A 15145-nucleotide genomic window follows, 5' to 3' on the forward strand; every position below is an offset into this window, starting at 1 on the left:
GTATTTCCAGCACTTTTAGTTTTTATAAGGAGATATTAGGACAGGTAACCAAAAGCTTGGTCAAAGAGGGAGGTTTTAGGGAGCATCTTAAGTGAGAAAGAGGTGGAGAGGTTTAGGGAGGGAATTCCAGAGCTTAGGATCTAGCTGAAGCCACAGCCACCAATGGTGGAGCAATGAAAATTGGAGATGCGTAAGAGGCCAGAATTAGAGAAGCACAGAGATCTCAGACAGTTGTAGGATTGGAGGATGTAACAGAGATAGGGAGGGGCGAGGTCACAAAGCAAGTGTCATCAATGTGATACGGAACTGAATTTTGGATGTTACAGAACCTGCCTGATTTTCCTTCCATTTAAATTCTTCTTCTTTGCCCTCCTTGTCTCAGAAGACAATGGGTAAGCACCTGGAGGTGGTCAGTGGTTAATGGAGCAGCGCCTGGAGTGGCTATAAAGACCAATACTAGAGTGACAGACTGTTCCACAAGTGCTGCAGATAAAATTGGTTGTCAGGGCTGTTTTGCAATTGGCTCTCCCCTTGCGCTTCTGTCTTTTTTCCTGCCAACTGCTAAGTCTCTTCGACTCGCCACACTTTAGCCCTGCCTTTATGGCTGCCCGCCAGCTCTGGCGATCGCTGGCAACTGACTCCCACAACTTGTGATCAATGTCACAGGACTTCATGTCGCCTTTGCAGACATCTTGAAAGCAGAGACATGGACGGCCGGTGGGTCTGATAACAGTGGCGAGCTCGCTGTACAATGTGTCCTTGGGTATCCCTCCATCTTCCATGCGGCTCACATGGCCAAGCCATCTCAAGCGCCGCTGACTCAGTAGGGTGTATAAGCTGGGGATGTTGGCCACCTCGAGGACTTCTGCGTTGGAGATACGGTCCTGCCACCTGATGCCAAGGCTTCTCCGGAGGCAGCGAAGATGGAATGAATTGAGACGTCGCTCTTGGCTGACATACGTTGTCCAGGCCTCGCTGCCGTAGAGCAAGGTAGTGAGGACACATGCTTGATACACGCGGACTTTTGTGTTCCGTGTCAGTGCGCCATTTTCCCACACTCTCTTGGCCAGTCTGGACATAGCAGTGGAAGCCTTTCCCGTGCGCTTGTTGATTTCTGCATCGAGAGACAGGTTACTGGTGATCGTTGAGCCTAGGTAGGTGAACTCTTGAACCACTTCCAGAGCGTGGTCGCTGATATTGATGGATGGAGCATTTCTGACGTCCTGTCCCATGATGTTCGTTTTCCTGAGGCTGATGGTTAGGCCAAATTCGTTGCAGGCAGCCGCAAACCTGTCGATGAGATTCTGCAGACACTCTTCAGTGTGAGATGTTAATGCAGCATCGTCAGCAAAGAGAAGTTCCCTGATGAGGACTTTCCGTACTTTGGGCTTCGCTCTTAGATGGGCAAGGTTGAACAACCTGCCACCTTATCTTGCGTGGAGGAAAATTCCTTCTTCTGAAGACTTGAACGCATGTGAGAGCAGCAGGGAGAAGAAAATCCCAAACAGTGTAGGTGCGAGAACACAGCCCTGTTTCACGCCACTCAGGATAGGAAAGGGGTCTGATGAGGCGCCGCTATGCTGAATTGTGCCTTTCATATTGTCATGGAATGAGGTGATGATACTTAGTAGCTTTGGTGGACATCCGATCTTTTCTTGTACTCTGAAGAGGCCACGTCTGCTGACGAGGTCAAAGGCCCTGGTGAGATCAATGAAAGCAACGTAGAGGGGCATCCGTTGTTCGCGGCATTTCTCCTGTAGCTGAGGAAGGGAGAACAGCATGTCAATGGTGGATCTCTCTGCTCGAAAGCCACACTGTGCCTCAGGGTAGACACGCTCAGCCAGCTTCTGGAGCCTGTTTAAAGCGACTTGAGCGAAGACTTTCCCCACTATTCTGAGCAGGGAGATTCCACAGTAGTTGTTGTAGTCACCGCGATCACCTTTGTTTTTATAGAGGGTGATGATATTGGCATCGTGCATGTCCTGTGCTACTAATCCCTCATCCCAGCACAGGCAAAGCAGTTCGTAGAGTGCTGAGAGTATAGCAGGCTTAGCATCATTATTTCAGGGGTAATGCCGTCCTTCCCAGGGGCTTTTCCGCTGGCTAGAGAATCAATGGCATTACTGAGTTCCGATTTTGTTGGCTGTACGTCCAGCTCATCCATGACTGGCAGAGGCTGGGCTGCATTGAGGGTGGTCTCAGTGACAACATTCTCCCTGGAGTACAGTTCTAGGTAGTGCTCAACCCAGCGGTCCATTTGCTTGCGTTGGTCAGTGATTGTGTCCCCTGATTTAGATTTGAGGGGGGCAATCCTCATGATGGTTGGTCCAAAAGCTCTTAATGCCATCATACATTCCTCTGATGTTTCCAGTGTCTGAGGCCAGCTGAATATGACTGCATAGGTATTGCCAGTAGTCATTTGCACAGCGCCTGGCTGTTCATTGTGCAGTGCTTCTGGCTGTTTTAAGTTAAGTACGGATTAAGTTTTAAGCTACGGATGTTAACTCGCTGGGGGCTTTCTTGTAGTTCAGCAGTGCAATGCGCTTAGCGGCTATGACAGGTTCCAGCTCTTCAAAGTGAGATTGAAACCAGTCTGCATTCTGCTTCACGCGTTTGCCATAGGTGGTCATAGCTGACTCATAGATGGCGTCTCTGATGTGGGCCCACCTGGTCTCTGCACCCCTGTGGGAGTGTTTTGAAGGGCTTTTTCAAGTGAATTTAGAAATTTTTGTAACAGCTGTGGATAAGAAATTCTGCTCGTGTTGATGCGCGGGTGGCCCTTCTGCTTGGAGTGATGCAGCTTCTTTGGTTTGAGTCTAACCTTGCTGCACACCAAGGAGTGGTCGGTGTCGCAGTCCGTACTGTGGAAGCTGCGTGTGGTTTGAACGTTGTTTAAAGATGAGGTCCAGCTGGTGCCAACGACGTGATCTTGGGTGCCTCCAAGAAACCTGGTGACAGGGTTTATTGTGAAAGAACGAGTTGGTGAGGCAGAGGTTATGACAGGTACACAACTCAAGCAGTCTCTGTCCATTCTCATTCATCCTTCCAACGCCATAACGACCAAGGCAGGAGGGCCATGAGTCATGGTCGGCCCCAATCCTGGCATTAAAGTCCCCCAGCAGGAACAAATGTTTAGTATTGGGGATGCTACTAATGATATTATGGAGTTCCTCGTAGAACTGGTCTTTAGCTTCAGGTGGGGAGCACCTGTTGGAGCATAGATGCTGAGTAGGTGTACTGGACCAGAGGCGGTGAGCAGTCGGATGGACAGTATGCGTTCTGAGCCATTTGAAGGTGGTTCTATCATGCTGAGCAAAGAGTTTCTGATGGTGAAGCCCACTCCATGCTGTCTTGGTTCTTCAGGATCCCTACCCTGCCAGTAGAAGGTGTACTCTTGTTCTCTTAGAGATCCGCTCGCATGGAGGCGTGCCTCCTGAAATGCTGCAATGTCCACTCTACTGAGCTCGTTGTTAATAATGGCAGTCTTCCGAGAATCGTTGATTTGTGTAAGGTCTTCTGACAGGCCAGGGCACATAGTTCTGACGTTCCAGCTTGCAAAACGAAGGGCTGGTACCTTCTTTCCTTTTTTTATGGTGCTGTTTGGTGCGGTGTTGCAGTCTGCTTTTCAGGCAGCGACCCTGAGCTCCAAGCACCCATTGAAGCAGGGGGACTGTGGAGGGACAGAACCTTATTGACCGGGGGGCTGCCCGGTTTGAGGCGGGCGGTAGCTGTCCAGTGAGGTGCGATGACCTCTCCCACTGACAAAGGCAGCCCGTGGCGCCCAATCTCTACGCCAATTGAGCTGGACTTATAACCTGTAACTGCTGCCTTCTGTATTGTTTCGGTCGCTGTGAGGCGACTATGGAGTGACCTCTCCATGGCGCATGCCTGGGCGAATGTATGGGTGTTGTGAGTTGCCCAAGCCTCAAAACCCCCCTCTCAGCCTTTCTGGTGGGGTCCAAAGGAGTGCAGAGCACGATGTTTGGCACCGGTATGGCTGCAGGAACTGCCGGAAACATGCCAAAGGTGACACATGACCGCCTACGGGGTTCCGCTCCGGATTTTCTGTTAGGGTTTACTCCCTTAGCCTTGGACTCTCCTGAGACGCCCACAAGGCAGTGGGGTTGTTCGGGCCCCTGCTCAGGGATAGGTGGATGCCGGTGGGAGGAGGGGGTGCGAGGAGGAGGGCTGGAGGGAAAGGGGTGCGAGGGGGAGCTGGGAAGGGGGCTGCAGGGGGGTAGGGGGGTGCAGGGGAAGGGGGTGTGGGGGAAGATGGTGCGAGGGGGGAGCTGGGAGGGGGGAGCGGGGTGGGAGGAGGAATGGGGTGCAGGTAATAAAACATTTCATCAGTTCCGACCATCCCAGAAGACCTCGCTGTGCCTGGTGTGTTGGTTGCTGCTGTGTTTAACAGGATTCCTCATAAGGATTACTAATGGAGATGACAAAGGGGAATCGTTCATAACCCAGCACAAAACCACTGCCGCACATCAATTGTCATCAGCCTGGGAGAATGTTACCAGTGGAGTCCCACAGGGATCTGTTTTGCAACCTGTTTCATATCTTCATAAAACTTTGCAGCTAGGAGTCACAACTTATCCGCGTCCTCCGAGAGGTGGGCGACAGCCTCGGGTGCCAGTATCAGCAGACATTCGCCGACATTGCGCTGCAGATGCACTACGAGCCGCACATCTCCCGCGGGCGCTTTGAAGTTGTGGCCGAGGAGCCATTCTGCGATGGAGTCAACTGGGGCCGCGTCGTGGCTTTTTACGTCTTCGGGGGCACCTCTTTGTCAATGCTTCCCCTCTGCACTAGGTCTTATTACCCTAGGGTTCCGCTGCTCCTTCCTCTCTGCCTCTCTGCACTGGACTTACCACACGCCGTGGCCACGGACGCTCTGGACAATGAAGACAACGGGATAGAAGATCAGAGTATCACCAGTTGTACTTTGCAATTTTGTCCAGTAGAGAAGTGTAGCCTAGGCGTCCAGAAAACTGGATGTCGATTTCAGCAAAATTCAGTGCTCAATGAAGAAAGCAAAGAGCAGGTATGGCTGGGAGAGGGCAGTGGGCCCAGGTAACATTAAACTCGCTGTAAACTTGTAGTTAGGGCTAAAATGTACTGATTAAAGAGCCAGGGGAATTTAAACAGTTTAAGAGGGTAGATTGGGGGAGAAGGCACTAAGAATGGGAGCAGATGGCCATGGATAGAGTTGCACAGCAAGGGAGCTTCCTAGGGAGCTTACAGCCCAGGAGCCATCTTGTCCATTTAAGTTAATGAAAGGAAAATCGGGTAGGTCTGTTAGGGACATGTAATCGTCCCCTCCATATACTCAATTCTGCAGTCAATCCAGATGATGCTTAATGTCCAGGCACTAAAGACTAAAGTCTATCTCTTTATATGTTATTGTGGAAAACAAACCAGAAATATCTGCCCCTCCTCCTCCCCAATCGGCAATCTGTAGAACATGGAACTGATCATGGAAAAAATGAAAAGTGTGAATACATAAAAGGCCAATCACAGGGTGGTAAAATGGCCTGTTTTCAATTCCAACTGAGTTTACTCTTCTTTTATTGTTTTCCTGTATCATGAAACTGGAAATAATGCAGCTGATGAAGAGCCACAGTTTACATCTTCCACTTGTTATTCAACTTATTGCTATGTGTGAAATGGGGTGGCTAGCACAATGAATTTGACCCAGCTATGACATCAATGTGATGAGATGCCAGGGACTCGTGCCATTCAAACTCACAGATGATGCTCACACAGAGACTGTCCCTCTGGCCCATGTAGAAAGAGCTAACAAAAGATGTGAGAAGGTGAAAAAGTTTACTGTCAGCCACTAGAGAGAGTATGAAAATATGGGCCATGGTGAAGCTTACATTGTCCTATTTGAGACTTAATCTTGTAGGTATTAAGGTTATTTTAAAGTCAGAAGTATGAACCTAAAAATAGATAATCTGAAAATGCTCCATAGATGCTCCCAATGCTGCTAGGGAAGTCTCCCCCTTGGCTTCCAGTACTGCAGCTCTCCCTTGACCCTTGTCTAATTAGACCCTGCTGTCTAACCCCACTTAACCTGAAGGCTGCACTTGATGTTCACTCCCCTTGTGCATGAATGACTGATAAGCAATTTATTAAAATTTTAGAGCTGCATGCATTTCCTGTACCTTTTCCATTATATATTCCTATATCTGCATTTATCATGGGAGCACCCTTTGCAAACTTGTCATTCTGGAATTACCAAATACACTCTACCCCGATTAGAGGCGATGCAGCCTCATGGCCAGATGGTGCAGTTACAGTGTGGCAAATTTACAAAGGCAGGTTCTATTGTAAATTCAGACAAAGGATGTATTGTATTGTACTTAGAGTTCCAGAAGGCATTTGATAAAGTGCCACATCAAAGGTTATTGCAAAAAATAAAAGCACATGGTGTAGGGGATAATATATTGGCATGGATAGAAGATTAGCTAGCTAACAGGAAACAGAGAGTAGGTGTAAATGGGTACTTTTCTGGTTGGCAAGATATAAAAAGTGGTATGCCACAGGGATCTGTGCTGGCTCCTCAATGATTTACAATTTATAGCAATGACTTAGATGAAGGGACCAAAGGTATGGTTGCTAAATTTGCTGATGACACAAAGATAGATAGGAGAGTAGGTTGTGAAGAGGACATAAGGGGGCTACAACGGGATATAGATAGTTAAGTGAGTGGGCAAAGACCTGGCAGATGCAGTATAATGTGGGAAAATGTGAAGTTGTCCATTTTGGCAGGAAGAATAACAAAGAAGCATATTATCTAAATGGTGAGAAATTGCAGAGCTCTGAGATGCAGACGGATCTGGGTGTCCTCGTGCATGAATGTTAGTATGCAGGTACAACACGTAATTAGGAAAGCTAATAGAATGTTATTGTTTATCGTGAGGGGAATTGAATACAAAAGTAGAGAGGTTATGCTTCAGCTACACAGGGCATTGGTGAGACCATATCTGGAGTACTGTGTACAGTACTGGTCTCCTTATTTAAAGAAGGATGTAAATGCGTTGGAAGCAATTCAAAGAAGGTTTACCAGACTGATAACTGGAATGGGCAGGCTATCTTATGAGGAAAGATTGGAGAGGCTAGGCTTGTATCCGCTGGAATTTAGAAGAGTAAGAGGCGACTTGATTGAAACATATAAGATCCTGAGGGGTCTTGACTGGGTGGATGTGGAAAGGATGTTTTCCCTTGTGGGAGAATCTAGAACCGGGGGTCACTGTTTAAAAATAATGGGTTGCCCAGTTCAGACAGAGACGAGGAGAAATTTTTTCTCTCAGAGGGTCGTGAGTTTTTGGAACTCTTGTCCTCAAAAGGCAGTGGAAGTAGTCTTTGAATATGTTTAAGGCAGAGGTAGATAGATTCTTGATAAGCAAGGGGATGAAAGGTTATTGGGGGTAGGTGGTAATGTGGAGAAGTCAGTTCAGCCATTAACTTATTGAATGGAGGCGGAACAGGCTCGTGGGGCTGAGTGGCCTACACCTGCTCCTAATTCGTATGTTAAGCATATTGAAATAAAGAACTTTAAAAAGGAAACTGAAATATGTCAGCATGCCTTGGTCCAATTATCCACTCCCTCCAACTCCATCTGTCTCCAACCTTGGTTCATCGAAACACTATACCTGGTCTTGACTCCCTGTGTGCAATCCCATGGGGGAATCAATTAATCTACTATTCAAAATGGTGGCACAGAACCTGCATGGAGGTTGTACCAATCTTGTGCTGTAGCTTTGGGGGGATACTGACAGAACCTCCAGTAGATCAATGCAAGCAGCTGAAATCAAGTTACAGTGGGAGACAGGCAGAGCCTCCACACAATTTCAGAGTCATTATTCCCATCATCTTCCATTCTAAAGTCTTATGGCAACAGTACCTGTGATTTTTCCATTTTTTCTATGTTTTTCCATAATAATTGTGTCCACACCTGGTGATGACTGCCATGGCACACTTTTAATAGGTTTAACGTGACTGCCCATGACGCTGTCGCTGTCCCCTGTGTGGCATTATAGATTTGATGTCATTCTTCATTTGAAAATTCTTTTCCCATCTACTACTTTTTCAGTAATAATTTATAATTTCTGAAATCAGGGTTGTAGCAAAACAGAAAAATACACATTTCACAATGGGCTGGATTTTGCAGACCCCGCTACGTCAGGGTTCGTGAAGGGTGGGGAGCTGGAAAATGCCTCTGGGAGAGGCCTGCCACGCATCCCGATGCCGGGAGGGCCTGGCCCAATATTGCTGGCGGCGGTGATGCCTTGGGGCAGCACCCCCGCACCCCCCCCCCCTGCCGTTTGGCGACGGGTCCCCAATTTATATATTCAGATAAATTTAAATGAATACTTTAATTATACTTGGGCCAACACCTTCTGTCTCGGTGCAATCTTCCTGCCGCTGGCCAGCATTCCTGCGCCTTCGGATCCCTGGCCGGGGAAATGAGATGGAACACTGGTGGGGAGGGGGGAGGAGGTAAGTGTCTCAGTGAGGGGGAGCAGGGTCAAAGTGACATCATTGGTGTCAGGGATGGTGGGAAAGGTTTTAGGTTAAAATTTATGCAGTTTGGGGGATGGGGCAAGGCCAGCTGGACAAGGTAAGTATTTGGGGGGGAGACAGGGCAAGTAATTAATTTTACGGTTAATGGGGGGAGTGGGAGAGGGGCAAATTAAATGTATTTAATTTTTTTTATTAACTGCAGCTTTAAATCTTTAAATTTAATGGTGGGTCTCAAAACCCTTTAAAAATGGTGTCAGTGCCTGCGCACAGGCAGCTGATGCCATTGTTGGGGATGGACAGCTGGCCCCCTCCATGTTATTGGGGGGCAGTTCGCCCCAGCTATTTAAATGAGCTGCCACACTTAGGATCGCGGTGGCTCCGCGACGTGGGGCCGCCATTGTTTTCGCCTGCCATCTAAATTGGTAGCGGGAATGTAAAATTCAGCCCAATGTGTCCAATCAATTCTCTTTTGTATCTATTAACAACTTAATTAAAGATTTTACTTGAAGGCCTCAAATGCCTGGACTTCATTTAGATATTTGTACCTCACAAGATTTATGGGAGAGCTTTCCGTCACAGCTAGACATTCTGAACCTTGTAGTTTGCAGAACATTCCAGCATGCATTTTGTGCAATGACAGGAGCTGAAGGGTAGAAGTGGGAAGTCTCTACCCCCGAGGGCTGTGGAGGCTCAGTTGTTGAGTATGTTCAAGACTGAGATCAATAGATTTCTACATAGTAAAATCATCAAGGGTTATGGGGATAGTGCAGGAAAATGGTGTTGAAGTAGAAGATCAGCCATGATCTCATTGAATGACAGAGCTGGCTTGAAGGGCTGAATGACCTACTCCTGTACCTATTTCTTATGTTCTTATGAATATCCTCATCCAGTGATCAGCTGAGATTCTATTTATTTTTTTCCAAAAAACTTTGAAAAAACTGGAGATTGAATTCTCACAATTTTTATTTCAGGTGTGTGATGAGGTAATTTAAATAGATTACAATTTTGCTTTTAGATTATGAGAACTTCTCACAGAAAAACATGTAACAATAATAACTGTTGTTTGTGTTTTTGTTGATGGTTAGAAAAGAAAGAACTTGCATTTATGTAACATCTTTCACAACCTCAGAAGGTCCCAAAGCACTTTGTAGCCAAGGTCTGTTTTTGAAGTAAAATCATTATGATAATATAAGGAACAAGGATTGTTTATAGTGAATAGATTTTTTTAGTCATTCATCACTTTTGATTGCATATATTTAATGAACAAGGATTTTGTCAATCATTTATGAGAAACTTATCTATAAAAATTTGGAATCTGCATAAGCACTTAACTATGAGGATTTCATGGGGCAATTTTTGTTTATTGATGGAAATTTATTTTATTGAAGACTGCATAAGTTGGCAAACTCACTAATAATGTGCTCCTGGCACACACCCTGACTGCTCATCTAGAAATACTGTACCCTAGCCCATAATTTTCTGCCCATTCCTTTCAATAAGCAGAATATTTACACTTAAACATTTGAAGGCAAGAATATAAAGATCGAAATCGGCTGATGATTGTAAAATTGGTGATGGGTCTGTCTGAAATATGTTGAAATAATGTCTGAAATATGTTGAAATATGTGGACGATGGCAGCCTGATAGTTTGAAAGGGGCTATCAACAGTTTGGGTTCCATTCTTTTGGACCTCACTACCCCCACAAGACTGTTAAATTATGCTCCCTACATCCCCTCAATACTGCTAGATCACAGCAAACCTCAATGTTTCAAAACCCTTTCCATTCCTACTATAGCTCAGAATCTCCTTCTTGAAACTTCCTTCTCCACCCCTAGATCCATGACTTCCTGTCAGTGCTCAGAATCCTAGACCACATTTCCAGTGCTCCCAAATCCCACAACAACTTTCAAAGCTTCCGAACCTTAAGAACTTATTCTCTAATGCTTCTGTGCCTCAGACTCCTTCTCCAAGTGATCCCAGACCTATGCCAGTCCCTGTGTTCCTAGAATTTCCCTGTCCAGTACTCTAGGAGCTATGGGAGCCCACTCCCATTATTCCAATGCCTTGGAGTCACCCCCGCCCCTGCTACCCACCAACTCCATTCAAAGTACTACCAATTTCTCAGATCCCATCCAGGCCTACCAGTTCCCATGGTTCCTGTCAATGATGATAACTTAATGTACCTGGTAATCCTACTTCACCCAATGCTCCGTTCTTATAGAACCTCTGACTCACAGTAAATAGTATTGCAGGAGATCAACTAGCAACAGCTAAATGCTGTATCTGTAAAATGATTGGATTGGACTCTTTTCAGAGAAGATGCTTAAAGCAAAATTGTTAGTCTGCATTTTATCTCGATTTCCTTACAAGCCTAAAACAGAGAAAATAAAACCACTACAATGGAGCTTTAAAAGGACACTTTCTAGCCTATCCAATCTTTCCTCATAGCTGCAATTTTCAAGCCCTGGCAACACTCTTGTAAATTTCCTTTGTACTCTCTCCAGAGTAATTATGTCCTTCCTGTAATGTGATGAACAGAACTGTACGCAATACTCCAGCTGTGGCTTAACCAGCATTTTATCCCTGTTTATGTATTCTATACCTCGGCTAATAAAGGAAAGCATTCCATAATTCTTCTTCACCACTTATCTACCTGTCCTGCCTCCTTCAGGGTCCTGTCGACATGCACTCCAAGGTCTCTCACTTCCTCAACCCCTCTCAATATCCTCCCGTTTATTGTGTATTCCCTCGCTTTGTTTGCCCTCCCTAAATGCATTACTTCACACTTCTGTGGATTGAATTCCATTTGCCACTTTTGCGCCCACTCGACCAAACCATTGATATCATTCTGGAGTCTACAGCTATCCTCTTCACTATTAACTACATGGCCGATTTTTGTGTCATCTGCAAATTTCCTAATCATGCCTCCCACATTTAAGTCCATATCACGGATATAGCACAAACAGCAAGGCACCCAACACTGAGCCCTGTGTCCTCCACCTCCACAAACAGGTTACCTTTATGGTCCTTAATAGGCCCTACTCTTTCTTTAGTTATCCTCTTGCTCTTTATGTATTTATAAAAAATCTTTTGCATTTTCCTTGATTTTACTTGCCAATATTTTTTCATGCCCTTTCTTTGCTTTTTTAATTTCCTTTTTAGTTTCATCCCTACACTTTTTATACTCCTCCATATTTTTTGGAGTATTGAGCCCTCAGTTTCTGTCATAAGCTTCCTTTTTTATCTTTATCCTCTCCTTTAAGCCCTTTGACATCCAGGCTCTGGATTTGATAGTCCCACCCTTTTTCTTTAAGGGAACATACTTGTTCTGATCCCTCACTATCTCTTCCTTGAGTGCCTCCCAGGCCTCCCAATGGATCAGATGAAGTATAGGACTCATTTAGACAACCCATGACAGTATTCACAGAGGCTGCTGGTTGTCCTAAGGAAGAAATTTGCTGATTGTGCCAAAAGCCTTCTACAGCACCAGAGGGAAACAGAACAATACGGGACAGCCAGAGGCCTTTCATCTGGGGCAAGGCTGCCCCACGCTTCATCGATGTCAACCTGGGTCTAATGTTGGATGCTGTGAGGGACAGGGGCAGGTCCTCTTCCCAGAGGGTGGCAGGAGCTGACCACTTTGTCATGCAGCAGGGGACCTCTCTGTTCATCGTCATCTCCCTCTGCCTCCTCTTCCTCCTCCTGCTTCTCCCCATGATGAGCTGTCTCCTTCCAGGGCCTCAGTATCCTTGAGGTCCAGAGAGGGACTCGCCTTTTGGTAAGGAGGTGCCCTTGGCACTGTGCAGATGGGGGGGGGGGGGGGAGAATGGGCAGTCAGCAGGTGGATATTGAATAGGGTCATCACTCCCCTGGCATTGTAGGCGCAAAAGAGCAGGGGGCAAGACTACCAAGGACAATTGGGTGGCTACCTGTCCAAAAGGAGGCATGACTGTCAGATTTTGGATCCAGTGGTGATGAGGGGAAACACTGTTCACAGGAAGGGCAGAACCCCGAACAGCAGGAGGGCATGGGAGAAGAAAGGGGGCAGGAAGGCAATGGAGGTCATAACCTCAGCACAGGATCTACTGCCAAAGACGCAGATACCTGGAGACGACTGAGACCCAGTGCCTCAGGAGACTATGACTCTCCAGGAAAATAGTTACAGACCTCTGTGACCTCATCACTGAAGACCTCGCACCTCACAGCACTGGTCGCCATGCCCTGCCAGCAGCTGTGAAAGTCACTGTGGTCTTGAACATCTACTTCTGGCTCCTTCCAAGGATCAGCTGCGGACCTAAGTGGCATCATGCAAGCAGCTGCACACCACTGCATCTTGCAGGTCACTGATGCCCTCTTTGCCAGAGCTGAACAGGAAACCATTTAACGACAGACACGGCCTCGCAATCTCCCTCTGCCCCACTGAATATCTTATGGGACCGGGGTGGTGCTCTGGGGCAACCATTCCTGGATGCTCAATCTGTACCCATCTCCCTTAAGCAGGTCTGCAACATACGTTTCCTGTGCGCCCCCTTTAAAATTTCAACCATCAACTTTAATTGGCTTCGATGGGGAGGAGAGCAGGATCCCTGCCCTGCTTTCCCTCCACCATGGTGAGCACTGCCGCTGCCAGGAATGGTGTTGTGAAACTGATAAGCCGGCTGAGTTGGGCAACCGCTATTTTCATGCCCCTCCCCTCCAACCTCAACCTCCTTTCCTGACATTGAGGGCACCAAAAATTCAGCCAAGTAGGCCTTCCAGAGTCAGTTATAACAAGTGGTCACATGTAGCGTGAATCTCTTTCTAATGTCATGCTAGGCCCTGACCTGCCAAGAATAAGGCACATTAATTTCGTCATGAACATTTATTTTAAACTGTTACTGGAGTGAAGAAAGGACTTGTTAAACAGATCAGCCGAGGCTGGAAAAGACATTTGCATATTAACAGACAGTGTTTGGAAGGACAAAGCAACCATTCCCTGACACATTCAACCCACAATGTATCTTTGATCACCAGATGTTGAAGGTGGGGGAGCTCACATTCCAGGTTGACTGCTAAGATGGCTGAATACACAAATGGACATGGTCAAACCAGCTAGTCACATGACTAAGCTGCTGGGCAACCTGAGTTTTTTGAATTTGTACAAACAGTTTGAACTGAGAGTTTCTGTTTGCTCCTGGATTGAGAAGATCTCTCTCCTGTCTGCTCCCATCTCTTTCTCACAAGCCTCTGAATCCACTGAAGACACATGGACCCCAAGAGAGAAAAGTCTCCTCAGGCAAACAAGGTTTAAGAAGAATACTGGGACCCAATGAAAAGCAAGATCTACCTACAATCAAGGACTCTACAGTGAGCTCGAAGCACCGTAACAACAACTCTTCAGATATTGCCTCAAACATTTCCACTTTATTTTTCTTCTGCTCTTTTCTGCCTCTATTTGCATGTGTGTATCGCGTATGCATGCTAGCGTGGGCGTGTCACGTATCCATAGGCGTTAACCGAATTAGAGTTTAAGTTTAATAAATTTCAACGTTTCTTCTTTAAACCTAAGAAAGCCTGTTTACGCTAGTTTCTTTGCCTTATAATTGGAAAGTGGTGAACAGGGATTCACCAAGGGGGAGCTAAAAACATCATATTTAAAAATTAAACCCTGTTACGGTAAGACCAGGTGAAGGCTAAGAGGGACTCCTTTCTCACCTGGTCGTAACACAAAGTTCTTCCATCAAAATCCAAAAGCTTTTGAGGCTAGATGACATGAAAATTTCAAAACTGAGATTGATAGATTTTTGTTAGGCAAGAGTATTAAAGATTATGGAACCAAGGCGTGTAGCTAAAATTAAGATACAGAACAGCCATAATTAAATTGAATGGTGGAACAGGCTCGAAGGACTACTCAGTTCCGATGTTCCTAACTCCACACTGCTCTCCCTAGACTACCATTTATGGGACGTTCAACTGGTAATTATGCTGCCTCAAATCCCCCCAGTTTATTATCAATATTGCAAATGGCCTAACTTTTCTGAATTTTCTTTCAACTATATAAAAGACATAGCATTATCTTGGTTTGAGCTTCTTAGAGTTAACACTTTTCAGGGATTAACCATTGGGTTGTGTCTCTTTCTCAAAGAGAGATTCATACAATCAACACCCACAGACTCAGAGAAAAGAAGTTGGACTATTCCTAGCTAATACAGTATTGGGATAAGCATTTTGTTTTTTAAAACCTAACCCTAGAATTAAACCACCCAGTCCTCTACAAATTACTTTATTATGGCATTTCTAAACAGAGCTCATAGGAACATAGGAGTAGGAGTATGCCATTCAGCCCATCAAGTCTGCATTGCCATTCAATATGATCATGGCTGATCATCCACTTCAATGCCTTTTTCCCACAATATCCTCATGTCCCATTAAGTCATTTGTATTTAGAAATCTGTCAATCACTGCTTTAAACATACTCAAATACTGAGCTTTCTCAGCCCTCTAGGGTAAAGAATTTCAACATTTCACAACCCATCTTACCCTTGTAGCGCAATTTGTTTCATGAAGAACTTTCAGGGCTTATCAGGGTTGGCGTCAATAGGCATTGTTAGTAGATGCAGGAAACAACCTGATTTT

Source organism: Heterodontus francisci, chromosome 2, assembly GCF_036365525.1.
Source record: "Heterodontus francisci isolate sHetFra1 chromosome 2, sHetFra1.hap1, whole genome shotgun sequence".
Lineage (NCBI taxonomy): Eukaryota > Metazoa > Chordata > Chondrichthyes > Heterodontiformes > Heterodontidae > Heterodontus > Heterodontus francisci.